Here is a 16429-nt window from a genome sequence, read left to right as displayed (position 1 = left end):
TCAAACAGTCATGCAAAGCAAATAAATATCTAACAAACAAAGTCCTATCTAACATATGTGAGAGTGAATCATGCTAAAGTGAGCAAAACAATCAAGTGATCATCCAAGGCAATCAAACATGTTAAGATAGCAAAGCAATCAAGCAAGCTAACCAAATCACCTTGCCTAAAAAAAAGAGGTACCCACTAATCGACTAATTAAATGCCACATTTTTCTCAACTAGTGTTCAAGCTTGATCCTCAAAATCCCCAGTGGAGTCGCCAATTTGTGGACCCGCATTTTTCACGTGCGTCCCCACTCGATCGGCGAGACTCGCTTTTTTATTTGTGAAAAATTAATTTTTAGAGAAATTGGAGTCGCCACTTATTTTATTTTTATTTTAAAGGGAAAATAAAACAAGAAAGAAAAACCCTAAAATGTGACTCCATAATTTTTGGAAAAAAGGCATGTCTTTGAAAAACCCGAGTCTTGGTCCGGGGATCAGGTTACTTATTGGGAAGGTACCTCTAGGAGGTAGCACCCCTCTAATCCCTAAAAAGGTCTCTACTAACTAAGTTGAGGGAAACGTGGCAATTAATCGGTTAATTATGGATACCTAAGTAGGCTAGGTGGTTCCAAAAAAATAGCATGCCAAACAAGATCAAATCATAATAAAGAAAGGTTAGGATGTGTACCTGGACCGCTTCTCAAGCGCTATCATAAAACATCGATAGTTAATTTAAATGATGTATCATACAACATGCATCTTCATCAAATATGATCAAACAATCAAATAAATATCAAGACAATCAAGTATGACACCAAACAGAGCAATGGCATGCATATTCATGAAATTTTGGAAAGTGTGGTGGTAGAGAGCATACCTGGACAGCAAGTTGTGCGCTAAAGTGAGAAATAAGGTTAGCTCAATAATAAGTGTAAAATAATCTCACATATCCATATAGAGGAAGCACAATCAAACAAACAATATTGAGGAAAATTTCATGAATGTCGGGCCCCCCACCAAAGCCCTAATTAATTTTGCATGAATTGATTCTATAAATTCCATTATTTGGAATCATGAATTTTGTTCATGCTTGTTGAAAAATCGAGAAAATCATAAAATAGTTGAAGATGATAAAAATGCATGCCGAAAGGGAAAGTGGCAGCAAATAGTATGTTAAAATTTGGATTTTATGCCTAGAAACTTCTCGGGAATTTTAAATAAAACTAGAGTTATTTTTGACCGGAAAAGATTTTGAAATCCAGATTTAAAATGTGCAAGATAACAAAAAAAAAATAAAAAATAAAAATAAATAAAAAAAATGAGGAGAAACATTAGGAGGAGTATGATGTGTGGCAAGGTGACCACTATATGAGTGAGGTCTGGAGGTGCACTTGAGACTAAATGGTTGAAACAGATTGCATAGGGAGGATTCTGTAGACCACTGGTTGTCTAGAAAGAAACTGAATGTGTTCGTTTCTGAGCCCATGTTCACTAGATTTTAGGGTGCCACATCATCTAAAAAAAGGGCTTCAATACAACTCTAGTTTCTCAGGATCACAACCTGAATTATCAACAGAAGCTTCTGGTGAAGACGTAATGCTCAATTTCAGATTAAGTTTCCTGTTCTATAACTCGTTTTCCCTGAATTTTCCTTTAATGTCTGTGCTTTCTGATCATATAAGTTGCCCATCTGGTTCCTTGTTTGAGACTCTGCCGAACCTGGAATAATGCTTCTAGGTCTAGCTGAGGGGACCTACACCCCTTTTCATGGAACCTGAGGCATGCGTTAATTCGAAACTCTATTACTTTGCCTTCCATTGCTTTAAGTCTTTTAGCCATCTCAGCCACAAATTTGGAGATTCATTTATCTTTCTTTAATATTCAAATCAAAAGTCAATTCAGTCCGCTTTAACCCTGATTTGAATAATTTTGAACCCTCTTTTTGCGCTCTTGATGTTTTTCATTTCAACTACAATGACAAACCACCCTTCGAAAAAAGAGGAAATCTGGACCGAATCCTAAACTTTTTAATTCACAACTTCTTGAGCCTGACTGAGAGTCAACACAATTGAATCACCTTGGATAAGAGTGCTTCTAAAAATCCTCCAGAATGTAGGCACAAATGCAGCGTTCGTTAATAATGTCCATGGCATGTCACAAAGGAAAGCTTTTTTTTTTTTTTTTTTTTATTTTTTATAATCATTAACGCAAATTGACTCTTAATGGACCCCATTGCTAGCACCACATCAAAGACTTGAAAGATAGGGAGATTCACAATTTCGATAGCTATCTTTGCATTATTTGGGCAGGGCAATCATGTTATGGATATATAGCTCGAAGGTGACTTGTGTTTTGTTCTGTATCATCAGTAGCAGCCTCAAACCCGCCATAGGTTTGAGTGGTATTAAAAGACTCAACATGATCAGCTGTAGGTGATCTAGCAGCCAATTCACCATGAAGGTGTTCAGTTGTCAAATGCTTCAATAAAAAAGGCAACTTAATTTTGTAAACTCAACTGGATTGTCCCCGACAGTGGTTAGATACTGAACAGAAGGTCCAAAATTCCCAATTTTCTGCGTGGACAAGCTTTTTGTATTCCAAATTAAATTCTCACTGCTAAGGTTTCATCACTTCTCTTTCTCAAGTTTCACATTTTCTTTCTTAGCAAGACCAGCAAACTCATCATATATAATAGGTTTACTCTGTCGAATGTCGATATAGACCTTTGGTTGCATATATCATCCAAATTATCCTCCTTTAGTTCACTAACCTGAGGACTTCTCTACCCATGGTTCACAGGAACTTCCACCCCCACTTCCATAAACTCATATTTAGTTGACATATTTAATCATCACCATGTCGATATTCTTGGCGTTGTACATCCTTTTGAGCATAAGATTCAATAATCACGGGAATCAATTCTCTTGAGCATTGATATATAATCGGCTGAAATTTGCTGACTTCCCACCGTTGACATTTATTGGCTTTTCACCACCAGTTCATTCTGAAATACAGTGCTAGAGTAGAAGTGCGCTTGTGGAATGCTGTTCTAATACATGCCTTGGTGACTGTTTGCAAAATCAAATAACTGCTTGGCATGGTCTAAAAGTTGGGAAGAATAGTCAGGATCTGATTTACTAAAGGCAATGGATGCAGCAGCAAATGCAGCCGCAGTTTCTCCAGCAAGGTCCGAACCCGGGTGTTGCTCATCGATCTTGTAAGAAGTTCTAGGCGTGGTCATGTCTTCGGGTCGTTCCCAGCATGCATGATCTGCATCACCATCTCCAACTTGGCCGTATAGAACATTAGCCTGCGGGTGAGCTTTTATGAAGTAGTCTGTCCCCCATTTAATGGCAGCAAGAGCATTGTCCAGTTCCTTCTTGGCTGATAGCCGTGACCCGAAGTCGATAACACTCCATGAAAGCATCGTCACTGTAAATGCTTGGGGAAATCCAAACTTCACGTTGTCTCCAGCATTATAGTATCCTCCCACTAGATCAACCCCAGCATCACCGCCATCCTTCAAGGCAGAGTCTCCTCGCCATTTAGCTCTCTGGTTAAAAGGCAACTTCCCTGATTCTTTGAGCTTCAAAATACAATATAGATTTGGTGAGGGTTGATCCATAATCAACTGAAACAGCTCCTTGAAGAAGAAGCAGAAAGGAGAAGCCCAAACCAAGGAGACTCTTGGGAGCCATTTGGTAGAGATTAACCAATGGACAATGAAACAGTAGTACTGGGTGCTGCATGCTCTTTTTGGCTCTATTTATCAAGGAAACACTGGATCGACTAATTTTTTTATGAATCCATGCAATTTGTTACTTTTTAGAGTGGAATAATTTTTCTTTTTTTTTTCTTTTTCTTTTTTCATTCCGGTTGAGTTCGTCGGCTGATTGCGATTAGACATTCGAGTTATGCATTTAGTCTGTTTAGGGAAAGTCCATATATTGACAGTGAGATTAATTCTGTCATGCGATCTGCTCATAACCTCAAACACTTCTTGTTTCTCTTTCCCATAAATTGCCATGCAATCAAGCTCAATGACATCATCGACTTCAAATAATGGCGGCAAATCCTTGACGTGTACTTTGAACCCAAAACTGTTGATGCTTTCATTGGCAACAAACTGATCAACCTCGCCGTTGGCAAAGTTGCTGCCACCATCAGTGTTGCCAGTAAAGTTCTTCAAAGCCCCCTGGAGATTCTCCTTGTGCGCAGACAGTCTCAAGGATGCGGCTGCTTCTTCAATAGCGACACGTCTCTCACAAAGGTGCAGACTTGTATGGGAATCTCATTTAGTCTGATAGCCACGTGGGATACCCATTTATGCTTGCAGGCTGTCTTCATCATGGACTATGCGTGGAACTCTTTTAATCCCAATATGCTACGTAGAGAAGATTCAAAGTGGTAGCCTTCTTCTGTAATTCAACCAAATTCACACGATTTGAATCTCCATCACTACCCTTCATTCTCCGTAGTCTACCAGGAATACACTGAGCACACTGCGTGTGCTACACACTTTATCTTTCATATCAGTACTTCTATCGGTCCCGAATACACACCCAAATATACATACAAGGATTGGAAGATAATATGAATAGGGGAACAGAGGACATGGATAAACACATAGGAATAAGCAAAGGATGCCAATTAACGTGGCCCCATTTCAAGTGTTAATCTAGGGGCTTAGGTTGGTGGGAGGAGTAAAAGAGAAATAAGGCAACCAATATCATCAAATAATATTCCATAAAACAGAGTCTCACTGAGTTCATATGATAAAAAATGATAATAAAAAAAAAAAGAAAAAAGAATAGCGAGGAATGAAACCATATCAGTAAGCATAAATAAGAACCAGAAATCAATAAAGTTCGCATGAAGTTTCTTCCATCTTCAACCCACCAAGCAAACAATGTCCCAAATCATAAAATGAGAGGATGAAGAACATAGAGTAGGGATATAAGCCAAAAATAAAAATAAAATAAATAATAAAAAAGATAAAAATCCTCAGAAAACTTACCTTAGAACTTCTCTTAAAGAGGCAAAGATTGCTTCTCTTTTCCAATTCCACTCCGTTCTCAATGCGTGCTCCAAGTCCCTCTCTTCTATGCCTCTCTTCAAGACGATCCTCCAATGCGTGCTGAAAGTTTTCTTAAAAAAATCTCCTTTCCTGCTATCTTCCTTCTTCTCCCTACCAAAACTCCAATACGTGCTGCCTGTACTTCCCTCTGTGCTTCTCCTCAAGAAAATCCCGGAATCCCCCCCAAAAGAATACTCCTTTTCACTTATATTTGTATCAGCCTCTCAAACCCAATATGCTAAAAAAAATCCACTTTCCTTTCTTCTATTTCCTTTCATTTTTCGAAAATCAGAATGCTTCTTTAGGATCTCTTATTTCCATATGTATGCAGCCACATTAATTCTTTTTTCCCTCACAAAATATTTTTCTTACCTTTTTGAGTGCACATACCTTAGTGAGATTTGAATCTAGCCCCCATTCTCTTGCCAAACCATAAAAAAACGAAAATAGAGAGAATAAAAAAAATAAAAATAAAAATAAAAAGTTAGCAATCTTACAACCTATCAAAGATTAAAATAAAATAAAAATAAATAAAGTAAAACATAATAAAATGAAATGAAATAAAACAGTCAATCCCATGCGGGCCATACAAGTCATACAAGTCACACTAAAAAAAAAAAAAAAAGTCTTAATGGGCCAAGGTGAGACTAAGTGGGCCAAGGTGGACCTAATGGGCCTAATGTATCTAAATAGGCTTAGGGTGCCTAAATGGGTCAAGGGTGCCTAAGTGAAGTCTAGTCTAAATCAAGACTACCGAGTATCACAATAAAGGGTCAGATAATCCCTTAACCAAAGTCTCCGAGGTGACTCAGAAAATGGTAAGTCATACGAGTAGTAATGGGCCACCAAGGAACTACCGTGGAGCACTGGAAGTGAATTTAAAGACATGTGCTAAAGGGACAAAATTGAGGGTCTACAAATTCCTTAATGAATAAAATATTCTCTATGAAAAACTCCCAAAAATATTTATTTCCAAAAAGGAATTAAATAATCCACTTTGGAAAGTATTTTCAAAATATTTTATATCTTCATTAAATTACTAAAACTTTCCAAAGTTATTTTGGTAACCCTTCTTATCATAAATTCTCTATCATGAGATTTTCCAATCCACTATTTATCTTTTAAACTGAGATTCCTATGCTAAAAGAATTGCTCTTTTATTCCTTATCATTGAACTATCCAAATAGAACGGTTTCCTCATTCTCTCCGGGGAGAGAGCCTGGAAGACCAACTATAGGTATAGTTTTCCTTCTCTCACCGAGAAAGAACAAGAAAACCTCTTCAAGTTTAATAAACAGATAGTTCTAAAGAAATAACATTCTTCTTAGCAACAACTAATTTAAATAAATAATCTTGGAAAATATTTTCTCATGAAAATTTACTAAGAATACCAAAAAAATTTCTTTAGGTTCTAATAATTATTTTGATAACCCTTCTTAATTATAAATTAGCTATCATGAATTTCCAAAATTAACTTATTTTCTTTCAATTTGAAATCCTATGCAAAATAGGAACTATACTATTTTATAAAGATTTGAAAAATAAGAGCCTTTCCTTAAAAGAAAGATTTTATTCTTAGAGATCTCAAAGATTTGAGAAGATTTTAAATAAAATTAAAATCTCTAAGAATTAATTTTAAAAGGGAAGAAAACTCTTAATCCTTTTCCAACTTATCTTTTTCTTTAAAATAAAATATCTTAACCATGTAACCATGCACATTCCAATTTAATTAGTTTTCCAATTTTGAAAAAAAAAACATGAAAATATATTTCCAATTAAGAATACCAAAATATCTTGAGGTCACATATGCAATCAAACAAGAGCATATAATAAAAACAAAAGGAATAAATAAATAGAAACCTTTCCCATGGCTTTAGAGATCCTATTGCATATTTGGTAATTAAAATTTGGATAAAATCCAAATTACCAAAAATAGCCTTGCAACCAAAAATTGGGTTAGTGAAAATAGAAAACCCAAATAGCCCAATTGCCACCAACAATTGAGCCCAAGAAGAGGCCCAAAATTCAGCCCGAACAACCAAAAAGAATTGGGCTCGTAACAGCATGCTCCTTGCGCAGCTTTGCTTCAATTGGCCATATCTCCCTGGTTTCAACTCCAAATTGCAATTTTCTTAAAGCATTGGATTCTTGATTTCCTAAGCTTCAAAATAATATGTGATTTTACCCAAGAAACCTTCTGGAAGTGGCTGCGATTTTGGCTCAAAGTTGACATCACTGTGCTACCATGCACTTTGCGCAGCCTTGCTTCATTCGGTCATATCTCCCTCACTTTAACTTCGAATTGCAATCCACTTGAACCATTGGATTCTTGACTTCCTAAGATTCAAATCCATATGTGTCTTGCCCTAAGAAACTACTGGGAGATAGTCCCAATTAAATTTCAAGTCAATGTCATTGTGCTAGCATGGATCTTAAATGAAGAACTTCCAAGATTTCTTTTTTTTCCTTTAACCACCATTGAATCTCAAAAAGAACTTTCAAGATTCCTTCTTTCCTCTTGGGTCTCCATAGTTGGATACTAAAAAATGAAAATTTTACAATAATAAAAATTCCTATGCTCCTGTAAAGGAGCTTACAAACCCATCCATTGAAAATCAGAGATTTTTACAACCAAATAAAAATCCTATACCCTTATGGGGTGTACAACCCAATCTAGAGAACAATAATAAAATATCATATCCATTCATTTTCATTCAAACAATTGAATCAATAATATTCAATCAATCCAAATATATTAATACATTTAATTGAATGAATAATTTCATTCATTCATCCCTTAAGGCCATGGGATGAATAAAATAACCTTGCAAAACAGAGTAAGCACACCCTAGAATAGATCTAACATGCTAGAACCTACCCTATGTCTCTAATACCTGTTGTTGGGAACCTTGAATTGCTCTGTTCCCATGCCCTGGACCGTGTAGGGTGCACGCAAATCTATTTTTAGACTCTCTAAATCTATCGCAATAGATAAACAAGTATTCAAAAACAATAAGAATACCATAGAAAACATAGATCTAAAGAGTAAAGCCACATACCTTTGATCTGAATGTTCCTAGATCGATTCCAATCGATGTAAATAACTTCAAAGTTGTAATACATCTCGTAAACACTATGATCTTTCGCCCGATGACTCTTCCTTATGTCTAAGCACTGAGATGGTGAAGATCTCAAGGGTGAAGACTAGTGTTCTCTCTTTAGACTAAAGGAGAGAATGGTAAGAGATTGAAACCCTAACCCCTAAAGGGGTATTTATAGGCTTCTTATTGGGCTTAAGTGACTTAAGTCCACCAAGGGCTTAGGTCACTTAATCTAACCCAAAAAGGTTGCTAATTGATTAATTAACCATACAAGACCTTAATTAATTCATTATCCCAATCCAAAGATGCCACTCACTTATCCCTATGCAACCTTGCATAATTACCAAAATGCCCTTAGGCACAAAAGTGAACTAAAAACCGATCCAACCCTCATAAAACCATGCCATCAAGGAATATGAGCTTAGAGCGGGGACCACTGGGACCCATAGAAGTATTAGCTCCCTCATAATCAAATTATGAAATTGACTCAACATCCCACTATAGAGAATCAACTGTACTCCAGTTTCCTATGTAAATTACAACGAGACACCAAGTGCTCAGGTCCATGACCTACTATCCACTGTATGCAGACTTCCTATGAGCTGGTGTCCGTAATCTAACAAGTTAGTACTATCACCTATCAAGATTATCTCTCAAATCCTTGAGTTATAGATCTCACTTATTATGTGATCAACTGACATACTCTAACTCTAAGGAGCAAATGTCAAATTCCACTAAATAATTACTGTGACCACATATTTCATGATCATATGTCCTTTGGATCACCCAAGGGGATACACTGTCTCAATCCTATGAAATATCATGGTACCTCTATGGAGAATACCTGTTGCCACTAGCCTCCATCAACAATGACCCAATCCATAGGGATATATGACCATTTTAGGGTCTCACCCCATAGGTCAAAGACTCCTATTGATTTTGGCATAGACTCAATATCCTCTCAAGGTTGAGAGTTCATGCAGTATAGTAGTTTGGTGAATCATGACAATTGATAGCCTTGCCTCATGATTCACCGTAAGTCTGTCCAATGTGCATCACATACACAGGTGCACTCACCATGGAAAACCCATCCCAATGACCAAGACAAGTCATCCTTCCAATTAGGAGGTGGTGCACTACAATCTCTATTGGATTGCCTAAATTCATGATCTGACTGTGGACAACTTATCTATTTACAAGGAACTTATGACTTGTATCTTCTGTACAACTCCTAATGCACCCGAACCCAAGTCATGTACAATGTAAGAGATATGGGCTGAATGCTCAAATCAATGTAAGAATACCGTCTCATTATATGATAGTATAAAAAGGGACTAGAAAATAAACTTTAATAAATTTTACAAATTTAAGAATAATAATTAGTTTTATACTAATACAAAAGCAAAGAAACATAGTTAAAAATAAAAATAAATAAATTGAAAAGCATGTAGTATTATTTGTATAACTAAAGTTCCTATACTTGGTGATGGTTTTTTCCAGAAAGAATGAAAACTTATATTTATTTGAAAACCATCAAGTAAAATAATACACAATGGAAATAAGTTAATACTTAACCCCTGCCCACCAATCGTCACTATGTTGGCACTTCTTCACTTCGGCATGGCTGACATCAAAATATACTAGTTTAAATTTAGCTACATTTGCCACACAAATAGGAAATCCTTTTAGACAATAGCCTTTCAATAGGATTTGCCAAAGGGGAAAAAAAAAAAAAGACAGAAAAAATCTATGAAACATGGCTCATCAAGTTCAGCTAACTAGATTTTGTTTTTCAAAATTCACATAAGAAAGCTCACATTAAAAGGAAATGTACTTGTAAGAGTGCATGTACATCAATTTTACATTACCACAGTAGTTGACCCATCACTCTCCAGAAAAATCCATACACATACCTTCCTCTTACCGTCTCCCATGGCCCCAACCCCTTTATTTTTTAAATTCAATTAATTTATTTAGTTTGACACTTTATAACAAAAATGATTGGGAAATAGTAAAAAAGAAAAAAAGGAAAAAAAAAAAAAGAAGCCATTTTAAAACTTATTTTTAATTAATGACTTGGAATAAGATACTGAAGATTGTATTTAATTTATTGAATTGCTTTACTCATGTTTGAGGCATCTATGATATAAATCCCTATAAAATATTATTATTGTATTGTATGTTTATTTGAAAAAATAAATGAGAATAAGTAAACTTAAATACTAATACTTTTTTATTAAGTTAAATATGTACTATTCTATGTTTGAAAGTTTGATAACCATAAAACATAAAAGAATTAAAAAGAAAAAAAAAATCATAAAAGTCACCATTGCTATGGTAGTCATGCTTAAGATGTTTAGATAGTATATATTTTTGGGATAGAGCATAAAGAGAAAAAAAAAAAAAAAAGTGCAATGAGTGGCCATTGATGGGTATATGGGAAATACAAGGTTAGCTACTTGACACTTTATTTGTAAAAAAAGCCTATAAGTTGAGAGTGGAGATTCAATGGTTCATCATCAACCAATTGACTTCTCCATTATGTCATTTTTTATGCAACTCTTACAATTATCCATATTGAAATTTCACATAAACTTCAATACACTATTTTGCTACCCTCATTTTCTAATGGAAAGGCAAGTCTTAGACACCCCCAATCTTCTCTTCTCCACACGTTATCTAGAATCACCAAACATTTCAACATACTCGGTTTCATTGTAAAAAAAATAAAAATAAAAACTTCATTTTTTCAACTTTTCCCACACTTTCTCTACAACCAAACAAAATTGCACCAAACGGAACCACAAAAAATGAAAACTTTTTCAACAACTTTTAGCCCATTCAAAAAAAAAAATTTGAAAATTTCAATTTCTTGAAGTTTCCCACACTGTCTCTCGGTAACCAAACACAACCACAAAAATTACTTAGCACCTGATTAGCAATGGTGTCCCAAATTTGTGCCTTCACCTCCTTCCAATGTCAATGCAAGGAGTCTAGAACTCTACTCCAATGGTGAGCAACCAAGTGAGGTAAAAGGTTGAGGGAAATCTAATTTTTCCTTACTTCATTTCTTTTTTTCCTTAACCTTTTATTAAATGGTTATAATTTTAGTATATTTTTCTTTTTTCTATGATCTTTCCTATTAAATGGTTATTGTATTATTATGTTACATTGCATAAAAATATTTTAACTTTTTTTTTTAATCTCCTTAGTGATAATTTTATGATAAAAATAGACATTTTTTTTTCTATTTTGTTTTCTTCCGTTTTAATACTTTTTGTCCTTTCATTTAATTCTAAGTTTCTTATATATTTCATTATTTGTTGCCCTTTCTTTTTAAATTAATTGAAAAAAATAATCATTGGAATTTAACATTGTCAAAGTATTCTAACATTATTAAAGTAATTATATGGATGCATCTCAAGAATCTCACAAAAAGGATAATTTATAAAATTAAATTATAAAAATAATAATTTAATTTTTATTTATAGAAGAATTTTAAAAAGTTAAAAAACACTAATATGGTGTATGAAAAAATAGATTGAATAAGAAATTAACTAAATGTGAATCCTAAATAGATTTTATATTTAATGTTTATAAAATTAAAACTTTTTTAGTTGATATCAATGAAAATTTTGAAATAAATAAAATTAAATTGTTAATAAAAGCAATTGACCTTTTTTTTTGGTTAAGAGAAAGATTGAGAAAAATATTTTCAAATTTTCCATCTTATTTTTTCTATCTCATTTTCCCTTTTATCTAAATAAATAAATTCTTTTTCCCCTTTTGTTAGCATTTTTGAGAACCCAAGAAAATTGAATTGAATAATCCTCTATTTGTTATTATTATTAGTAATAAAGTAATTGTTATGAGAATTATATTAATTTTTTTTAAAATAAAAATAAAAATTGGATTTCTTTTAAAATAAAGTTTTTATTATATAAAATAAAATTAGAATTATAAATAAAATTTTCATTTAATTAGTTTCATTCTCATCATTAAAATTTTGACATCAAGACAATGTATTGAATACTAATTATTTTCCTAACAAAAAGTAACTATCATAAATTTTTAAAATATTTATACCCATTTTAAGACAAATGGTAGTTAAAAAAATAATTAATTAAATTCTATAAAAGAAAATAAATGATAATACTTTGTCATAATTTCAACCATAACATGTAAAATTGTATTGTTAAATAAAGATTTAATCACTTAAGCAAAACTGTGATTTTTAAAATTTCAAAGAGTGTTAGACAATAATTGTTAAGTTAAATTTTTTTTAAAAATAATAATTTTTCATAATTTAGTTGAATCTATTAGCAAACTATTAAATTAAATTCGGCACTTATGCTTAAAATAATGTCAAACACTTTCTATTATTAGTTACTCAATACTTATAATTTCAATATTAATTTTTAATTTTATTAAACTAGTAGTTGAACACATGACGTGCACGTGGGTTAGTGATGGTGGTTTCACAATTCAATTTCTTATTCAAATACTATTTATATTTATTTTTTTTATAGTATTTTACTTATTCACCATTACTCTCGAGATCAAATTCATAAAATATCAATAATTTAATATTTCAAAAAACTTTTATTTAGTTTATTATGTTGGATAAAAATTGAAACTCACATATAAATTTATTTTTATTTTTCGATCTAGAATTTTCTTCTTATTTTTAATTCAAATAATTTTTTTAACTCAAAATTATTATGGTAACTCTATCAAATTTGAAGAATATCATTTAATGTTTGAAAAAAGTTTTTTAGAAGTAAGATTTTTTTTCTTTCATTATATTTGGTAAAATGTATGAATTTGTTGTGCATACTTACTTTACTATTAGTCTTTTGCTTATCACTATTACAAAATTCAAATTTATTGTGGTAATTCTAAAGATAAAATTCTAAAATATTAAAAATTTAATATTGAATATTAATTTGAGTTATTAATTTCTAAAAATTACTAATTATTGGTATCATATCTTTTAATCATTCTCAATGAAATGGCTTTTTTTAATAAGAATTTTGAATTTGAATTTTATTTATTATTAATAATTATTTGAAAAATAAAATTTACAATTTGTATGGATGAAGCCCTTAGATAGAAAGAGTTAATGTTTCCAAAGGCAATAAGTGAATTATTTTTTACTAACGAAATCATTGAAATTGATTTTAAGAGTTATCTATATACATTCATTGTTAAAAAATAATAATTTAATGGTAAGTTATTTGCTTTAAATAATTTATAAATAACTTAAAATTAATTAAAATAATATACAAAACAAAAAATTTAAAATATGATATTAATTAATAAATAATACTTATAAATATATAAATCAAGTATATTATATTAATAGATAATATATTGTAATATATTATAGTAATATAAAATTATTTTTGACATTTCTTTAAATAATTTAGATTTTTTTATAGTTAAGTGATTAACTTAGTTTCTATATCTATCTTATAAGTCATATATTTTTTTTTTTCAATCATCTAAACCTAGTTTCTATCTTATACAAATATAGAAAATGCATCAAATAAAAATCATAATGTAACCTCTCATTAGATTAACAAAATAGAAGCACAAAAGGATAATATAATTAATGTTTATTTAGAACAATTAAGGAATGCAAATAAGTTAAAAAACCTTATATTAAAAACAGAAAAAATAGGAATTATAGGAGAAGACCTACAAAAAATATTAGAATAGAAATAAAACAACTTGTAAAATACTAATTAAGAACCCAAATTTAACAACAAAAAGGACAGATATAACTTGTAACCTTATAGATATAAAGGAATTCAAAATTCAAATAGAAGAACTATTGCAGAATAACCTCATTGGACCAAGTTTTAGTTCCCATAGATCTTCAACCTTTTTAGTAAGAAACCATAATGACGAAAAAAAAAAAAGGAAAAGCTAGAATGGTTATTAATTATAAAATAATAAATGATAATGCATATGATGATGCCTATAAAATTCCAAATAAAGATTCTTTAATCAATTCTGTTCAAGGATGTAAATACTTCTCTCGACTAGATTGTAAAAGTGGATTTTGGCAAATTAGATTAGAAGAAGATAGCAAACCATGGACAACATTTTCATGTCCCTGTGGATTATATGAATGTAATGTAATGCCATTTGGACTAAAAAATGCTCCTCAAATATTTCAACGAATGATGGATAAATATTTTTGGTAAATACTCTTTTGTTCTTGTATATATTGATGATATTCTTGTTTGTTCGTATACTTTTCAGGAACATATAAATCATTTAGAATTCATTTTTGAGAAACTAATTAGTCATGGATTAATAGTAAGTAAACAAAAATTGAAATTATTTAAAACCCAAATAGAATTTTTAGGATTAGAATTGGAGAATGGACAAATAAAACTGCAAGATCATATAGTGCAAAAAATAAATAATTTTCTAGATAAAGTCAAAGACTTAAAAACTCTTTAAAGCTTTTTTAGAATTATTAAACTATGCTAGACTGTATATTAAAAACCTTAGTAGATTAGTTGGACCCCTTTATAGTAAAACAAAAACAATACAGAGATATTTTAACCAAAAAGATATTAAACTTGTATAGAAAATAAAGGAACTTGTAAAAAAATCTTCCAACTTTACATTTACCCTTAGAAAGTGAGTACAAAATAATTCAAACTGATGCTAGCCAAATAGGACATGGAAGTATACTTTTAGCAGTCACTAATATTAGAGAAGAAAAACTTTGTAGATATTGTAGTGAAACTTTCAATGATTATTAAAAGAACTTTAGTTCTACAAACTTAGAAATTGAAGCAATAATCTTAGTCTTAGAAAAATTTCAATTATTTTTAAACCAAGAACAATTTACTTTAAGAACCGATTGTGAGAATATTAAAAAATTCCTTGAAAATAAAAACCCTTCAAAATTGTCCACCAAAAAATGAATAAATTTTCAGAACTCTTTAATTGGTTTCAAACCTAAATTTGAACATATTAAAGGAAATGATAATATATTAGCGGATTGGTTAAGTAGAAAAATAATTGTTAATAATGATAATGATTGATTTTATTTTACAAGAACATGGCTCATGGAAAACCCACTAAAGTTAGAACCTTTCAATTTGGAACCATATGTCTAAACCATAGTTGTGAAAGGCGCACCTAAGGCGCTGCTTAAGTGCGACACGGTCGCTTAACTCGCCTCCAACCAAGTATGCCCTCTTACCTCTCTTTCTTCTCTTTCTTTTTTTTCTTTTTTTTTTTTCAGTCTGTCGGGTTGCAGAGGGTTGGGGTTGAGCCCTAATTTTTATTTTATTTTTACTTTGTGGGTTCAAAAAGACGTCGTTTTAGAGCCTATTCCTTTTTTTAAAAAAAATATAGGCCAAAACGATGCCGTTTTGGCCCTGTTTTCCTTTCCAACCCTTTTTTCTGGTATTTTTCAACCTGACACCACTCCCAATCGTGCCCTAGCCTCAGCCGTTCACTGGAAAAGTGAAGAAGAAGAAGAAGAAGAAGAGGAAAAATAGGGGAAAAATAGGAGAAAAATAGTCATGTACCTTTCGGAACCTTGGTATTCTTCTCTTTTATTCACTTTTCTGCATTCTTTTCCATTTTTATCTCATAACTCTCATTGACAATTTTTTTTTATAAATATAAATATTGTATTTTGACATGAAAATTTTACTAAATAAAAATAAATAAACAAAAAACACTCATATGCATATTTTTTGTTAATGTGATATGCATTTATTTTTTTTCAATTTTTTTCTCAATTTAATTATAATTATTTTATTGTAATATAGATAATTTGTTTGCAAGATGGATAATGAGAGTGAAACTCAAGTGGACTCTAGTGCAAGTGGAAGAAGAGATCCTGGATAGAAATATGCTTGTTTGATTAATGAAAAAGATTTTTTCACCATCATATGCATTTTTTGTGATAAAGTAACCAAATGAGGCATATATAGGCACAAACAACATCTTGTTGGTGGATATAGAAATGCTAAAAAGTGTAGAAAATGTCCGAAACATGTTAAAGAAGAAATGGAAGAGTATATGAGTTCCAAGAAAAATCAAAAAAAGCAAATGAATATGAGGAACAAAGATGTTAATGAAGATTTGTTTGGTTTGGAAGATGAAGATTTTGGTGAGGAGATTAATAATAGAATGAATACCACCAACATTTCTAGTGGAGGTAGTAATCGTGGAGGAAGTGGTGGTAGGCAGTTTTCTTAAAAAAAAAAACAAGACAAAAAGGTCATA

General features: G+C 31.6%; 1 pseudogene; it reads right to left on the bottom strand.

Moving 5' to 3' along the window:
* Window positions 1-3035: 3035 nt before the first annotated feature.
* On the bottom strand, window positions 3036-8186 carry LOC117918092 (annotated as a pseudogene).
* Window positions 8187-16429: the final 8243 nt, after the last annotated feature.

This window comes from Vitis riparia, chromosome 7 (assembly GCF_004353265.1).
Source record: "Vitis riparia cultivar Riparia Gloire de Montpellier isolate 1030 chromosome 7, EGFV_Vit.rip_1.0, whole genome shotgun sequence".
NCBI classification, from domain to species: Eukaryota; Viridiplantae; Streptophyta; class Magnoliopsida; order Vitales; family Vitaceae; genus Vitis; species Vitis riparia.
The sequence above is the reverse complement of the archived record's forward strand: the minus strand, read 5'-3'. Positions and strand labels throughout refer to the sequence as shown.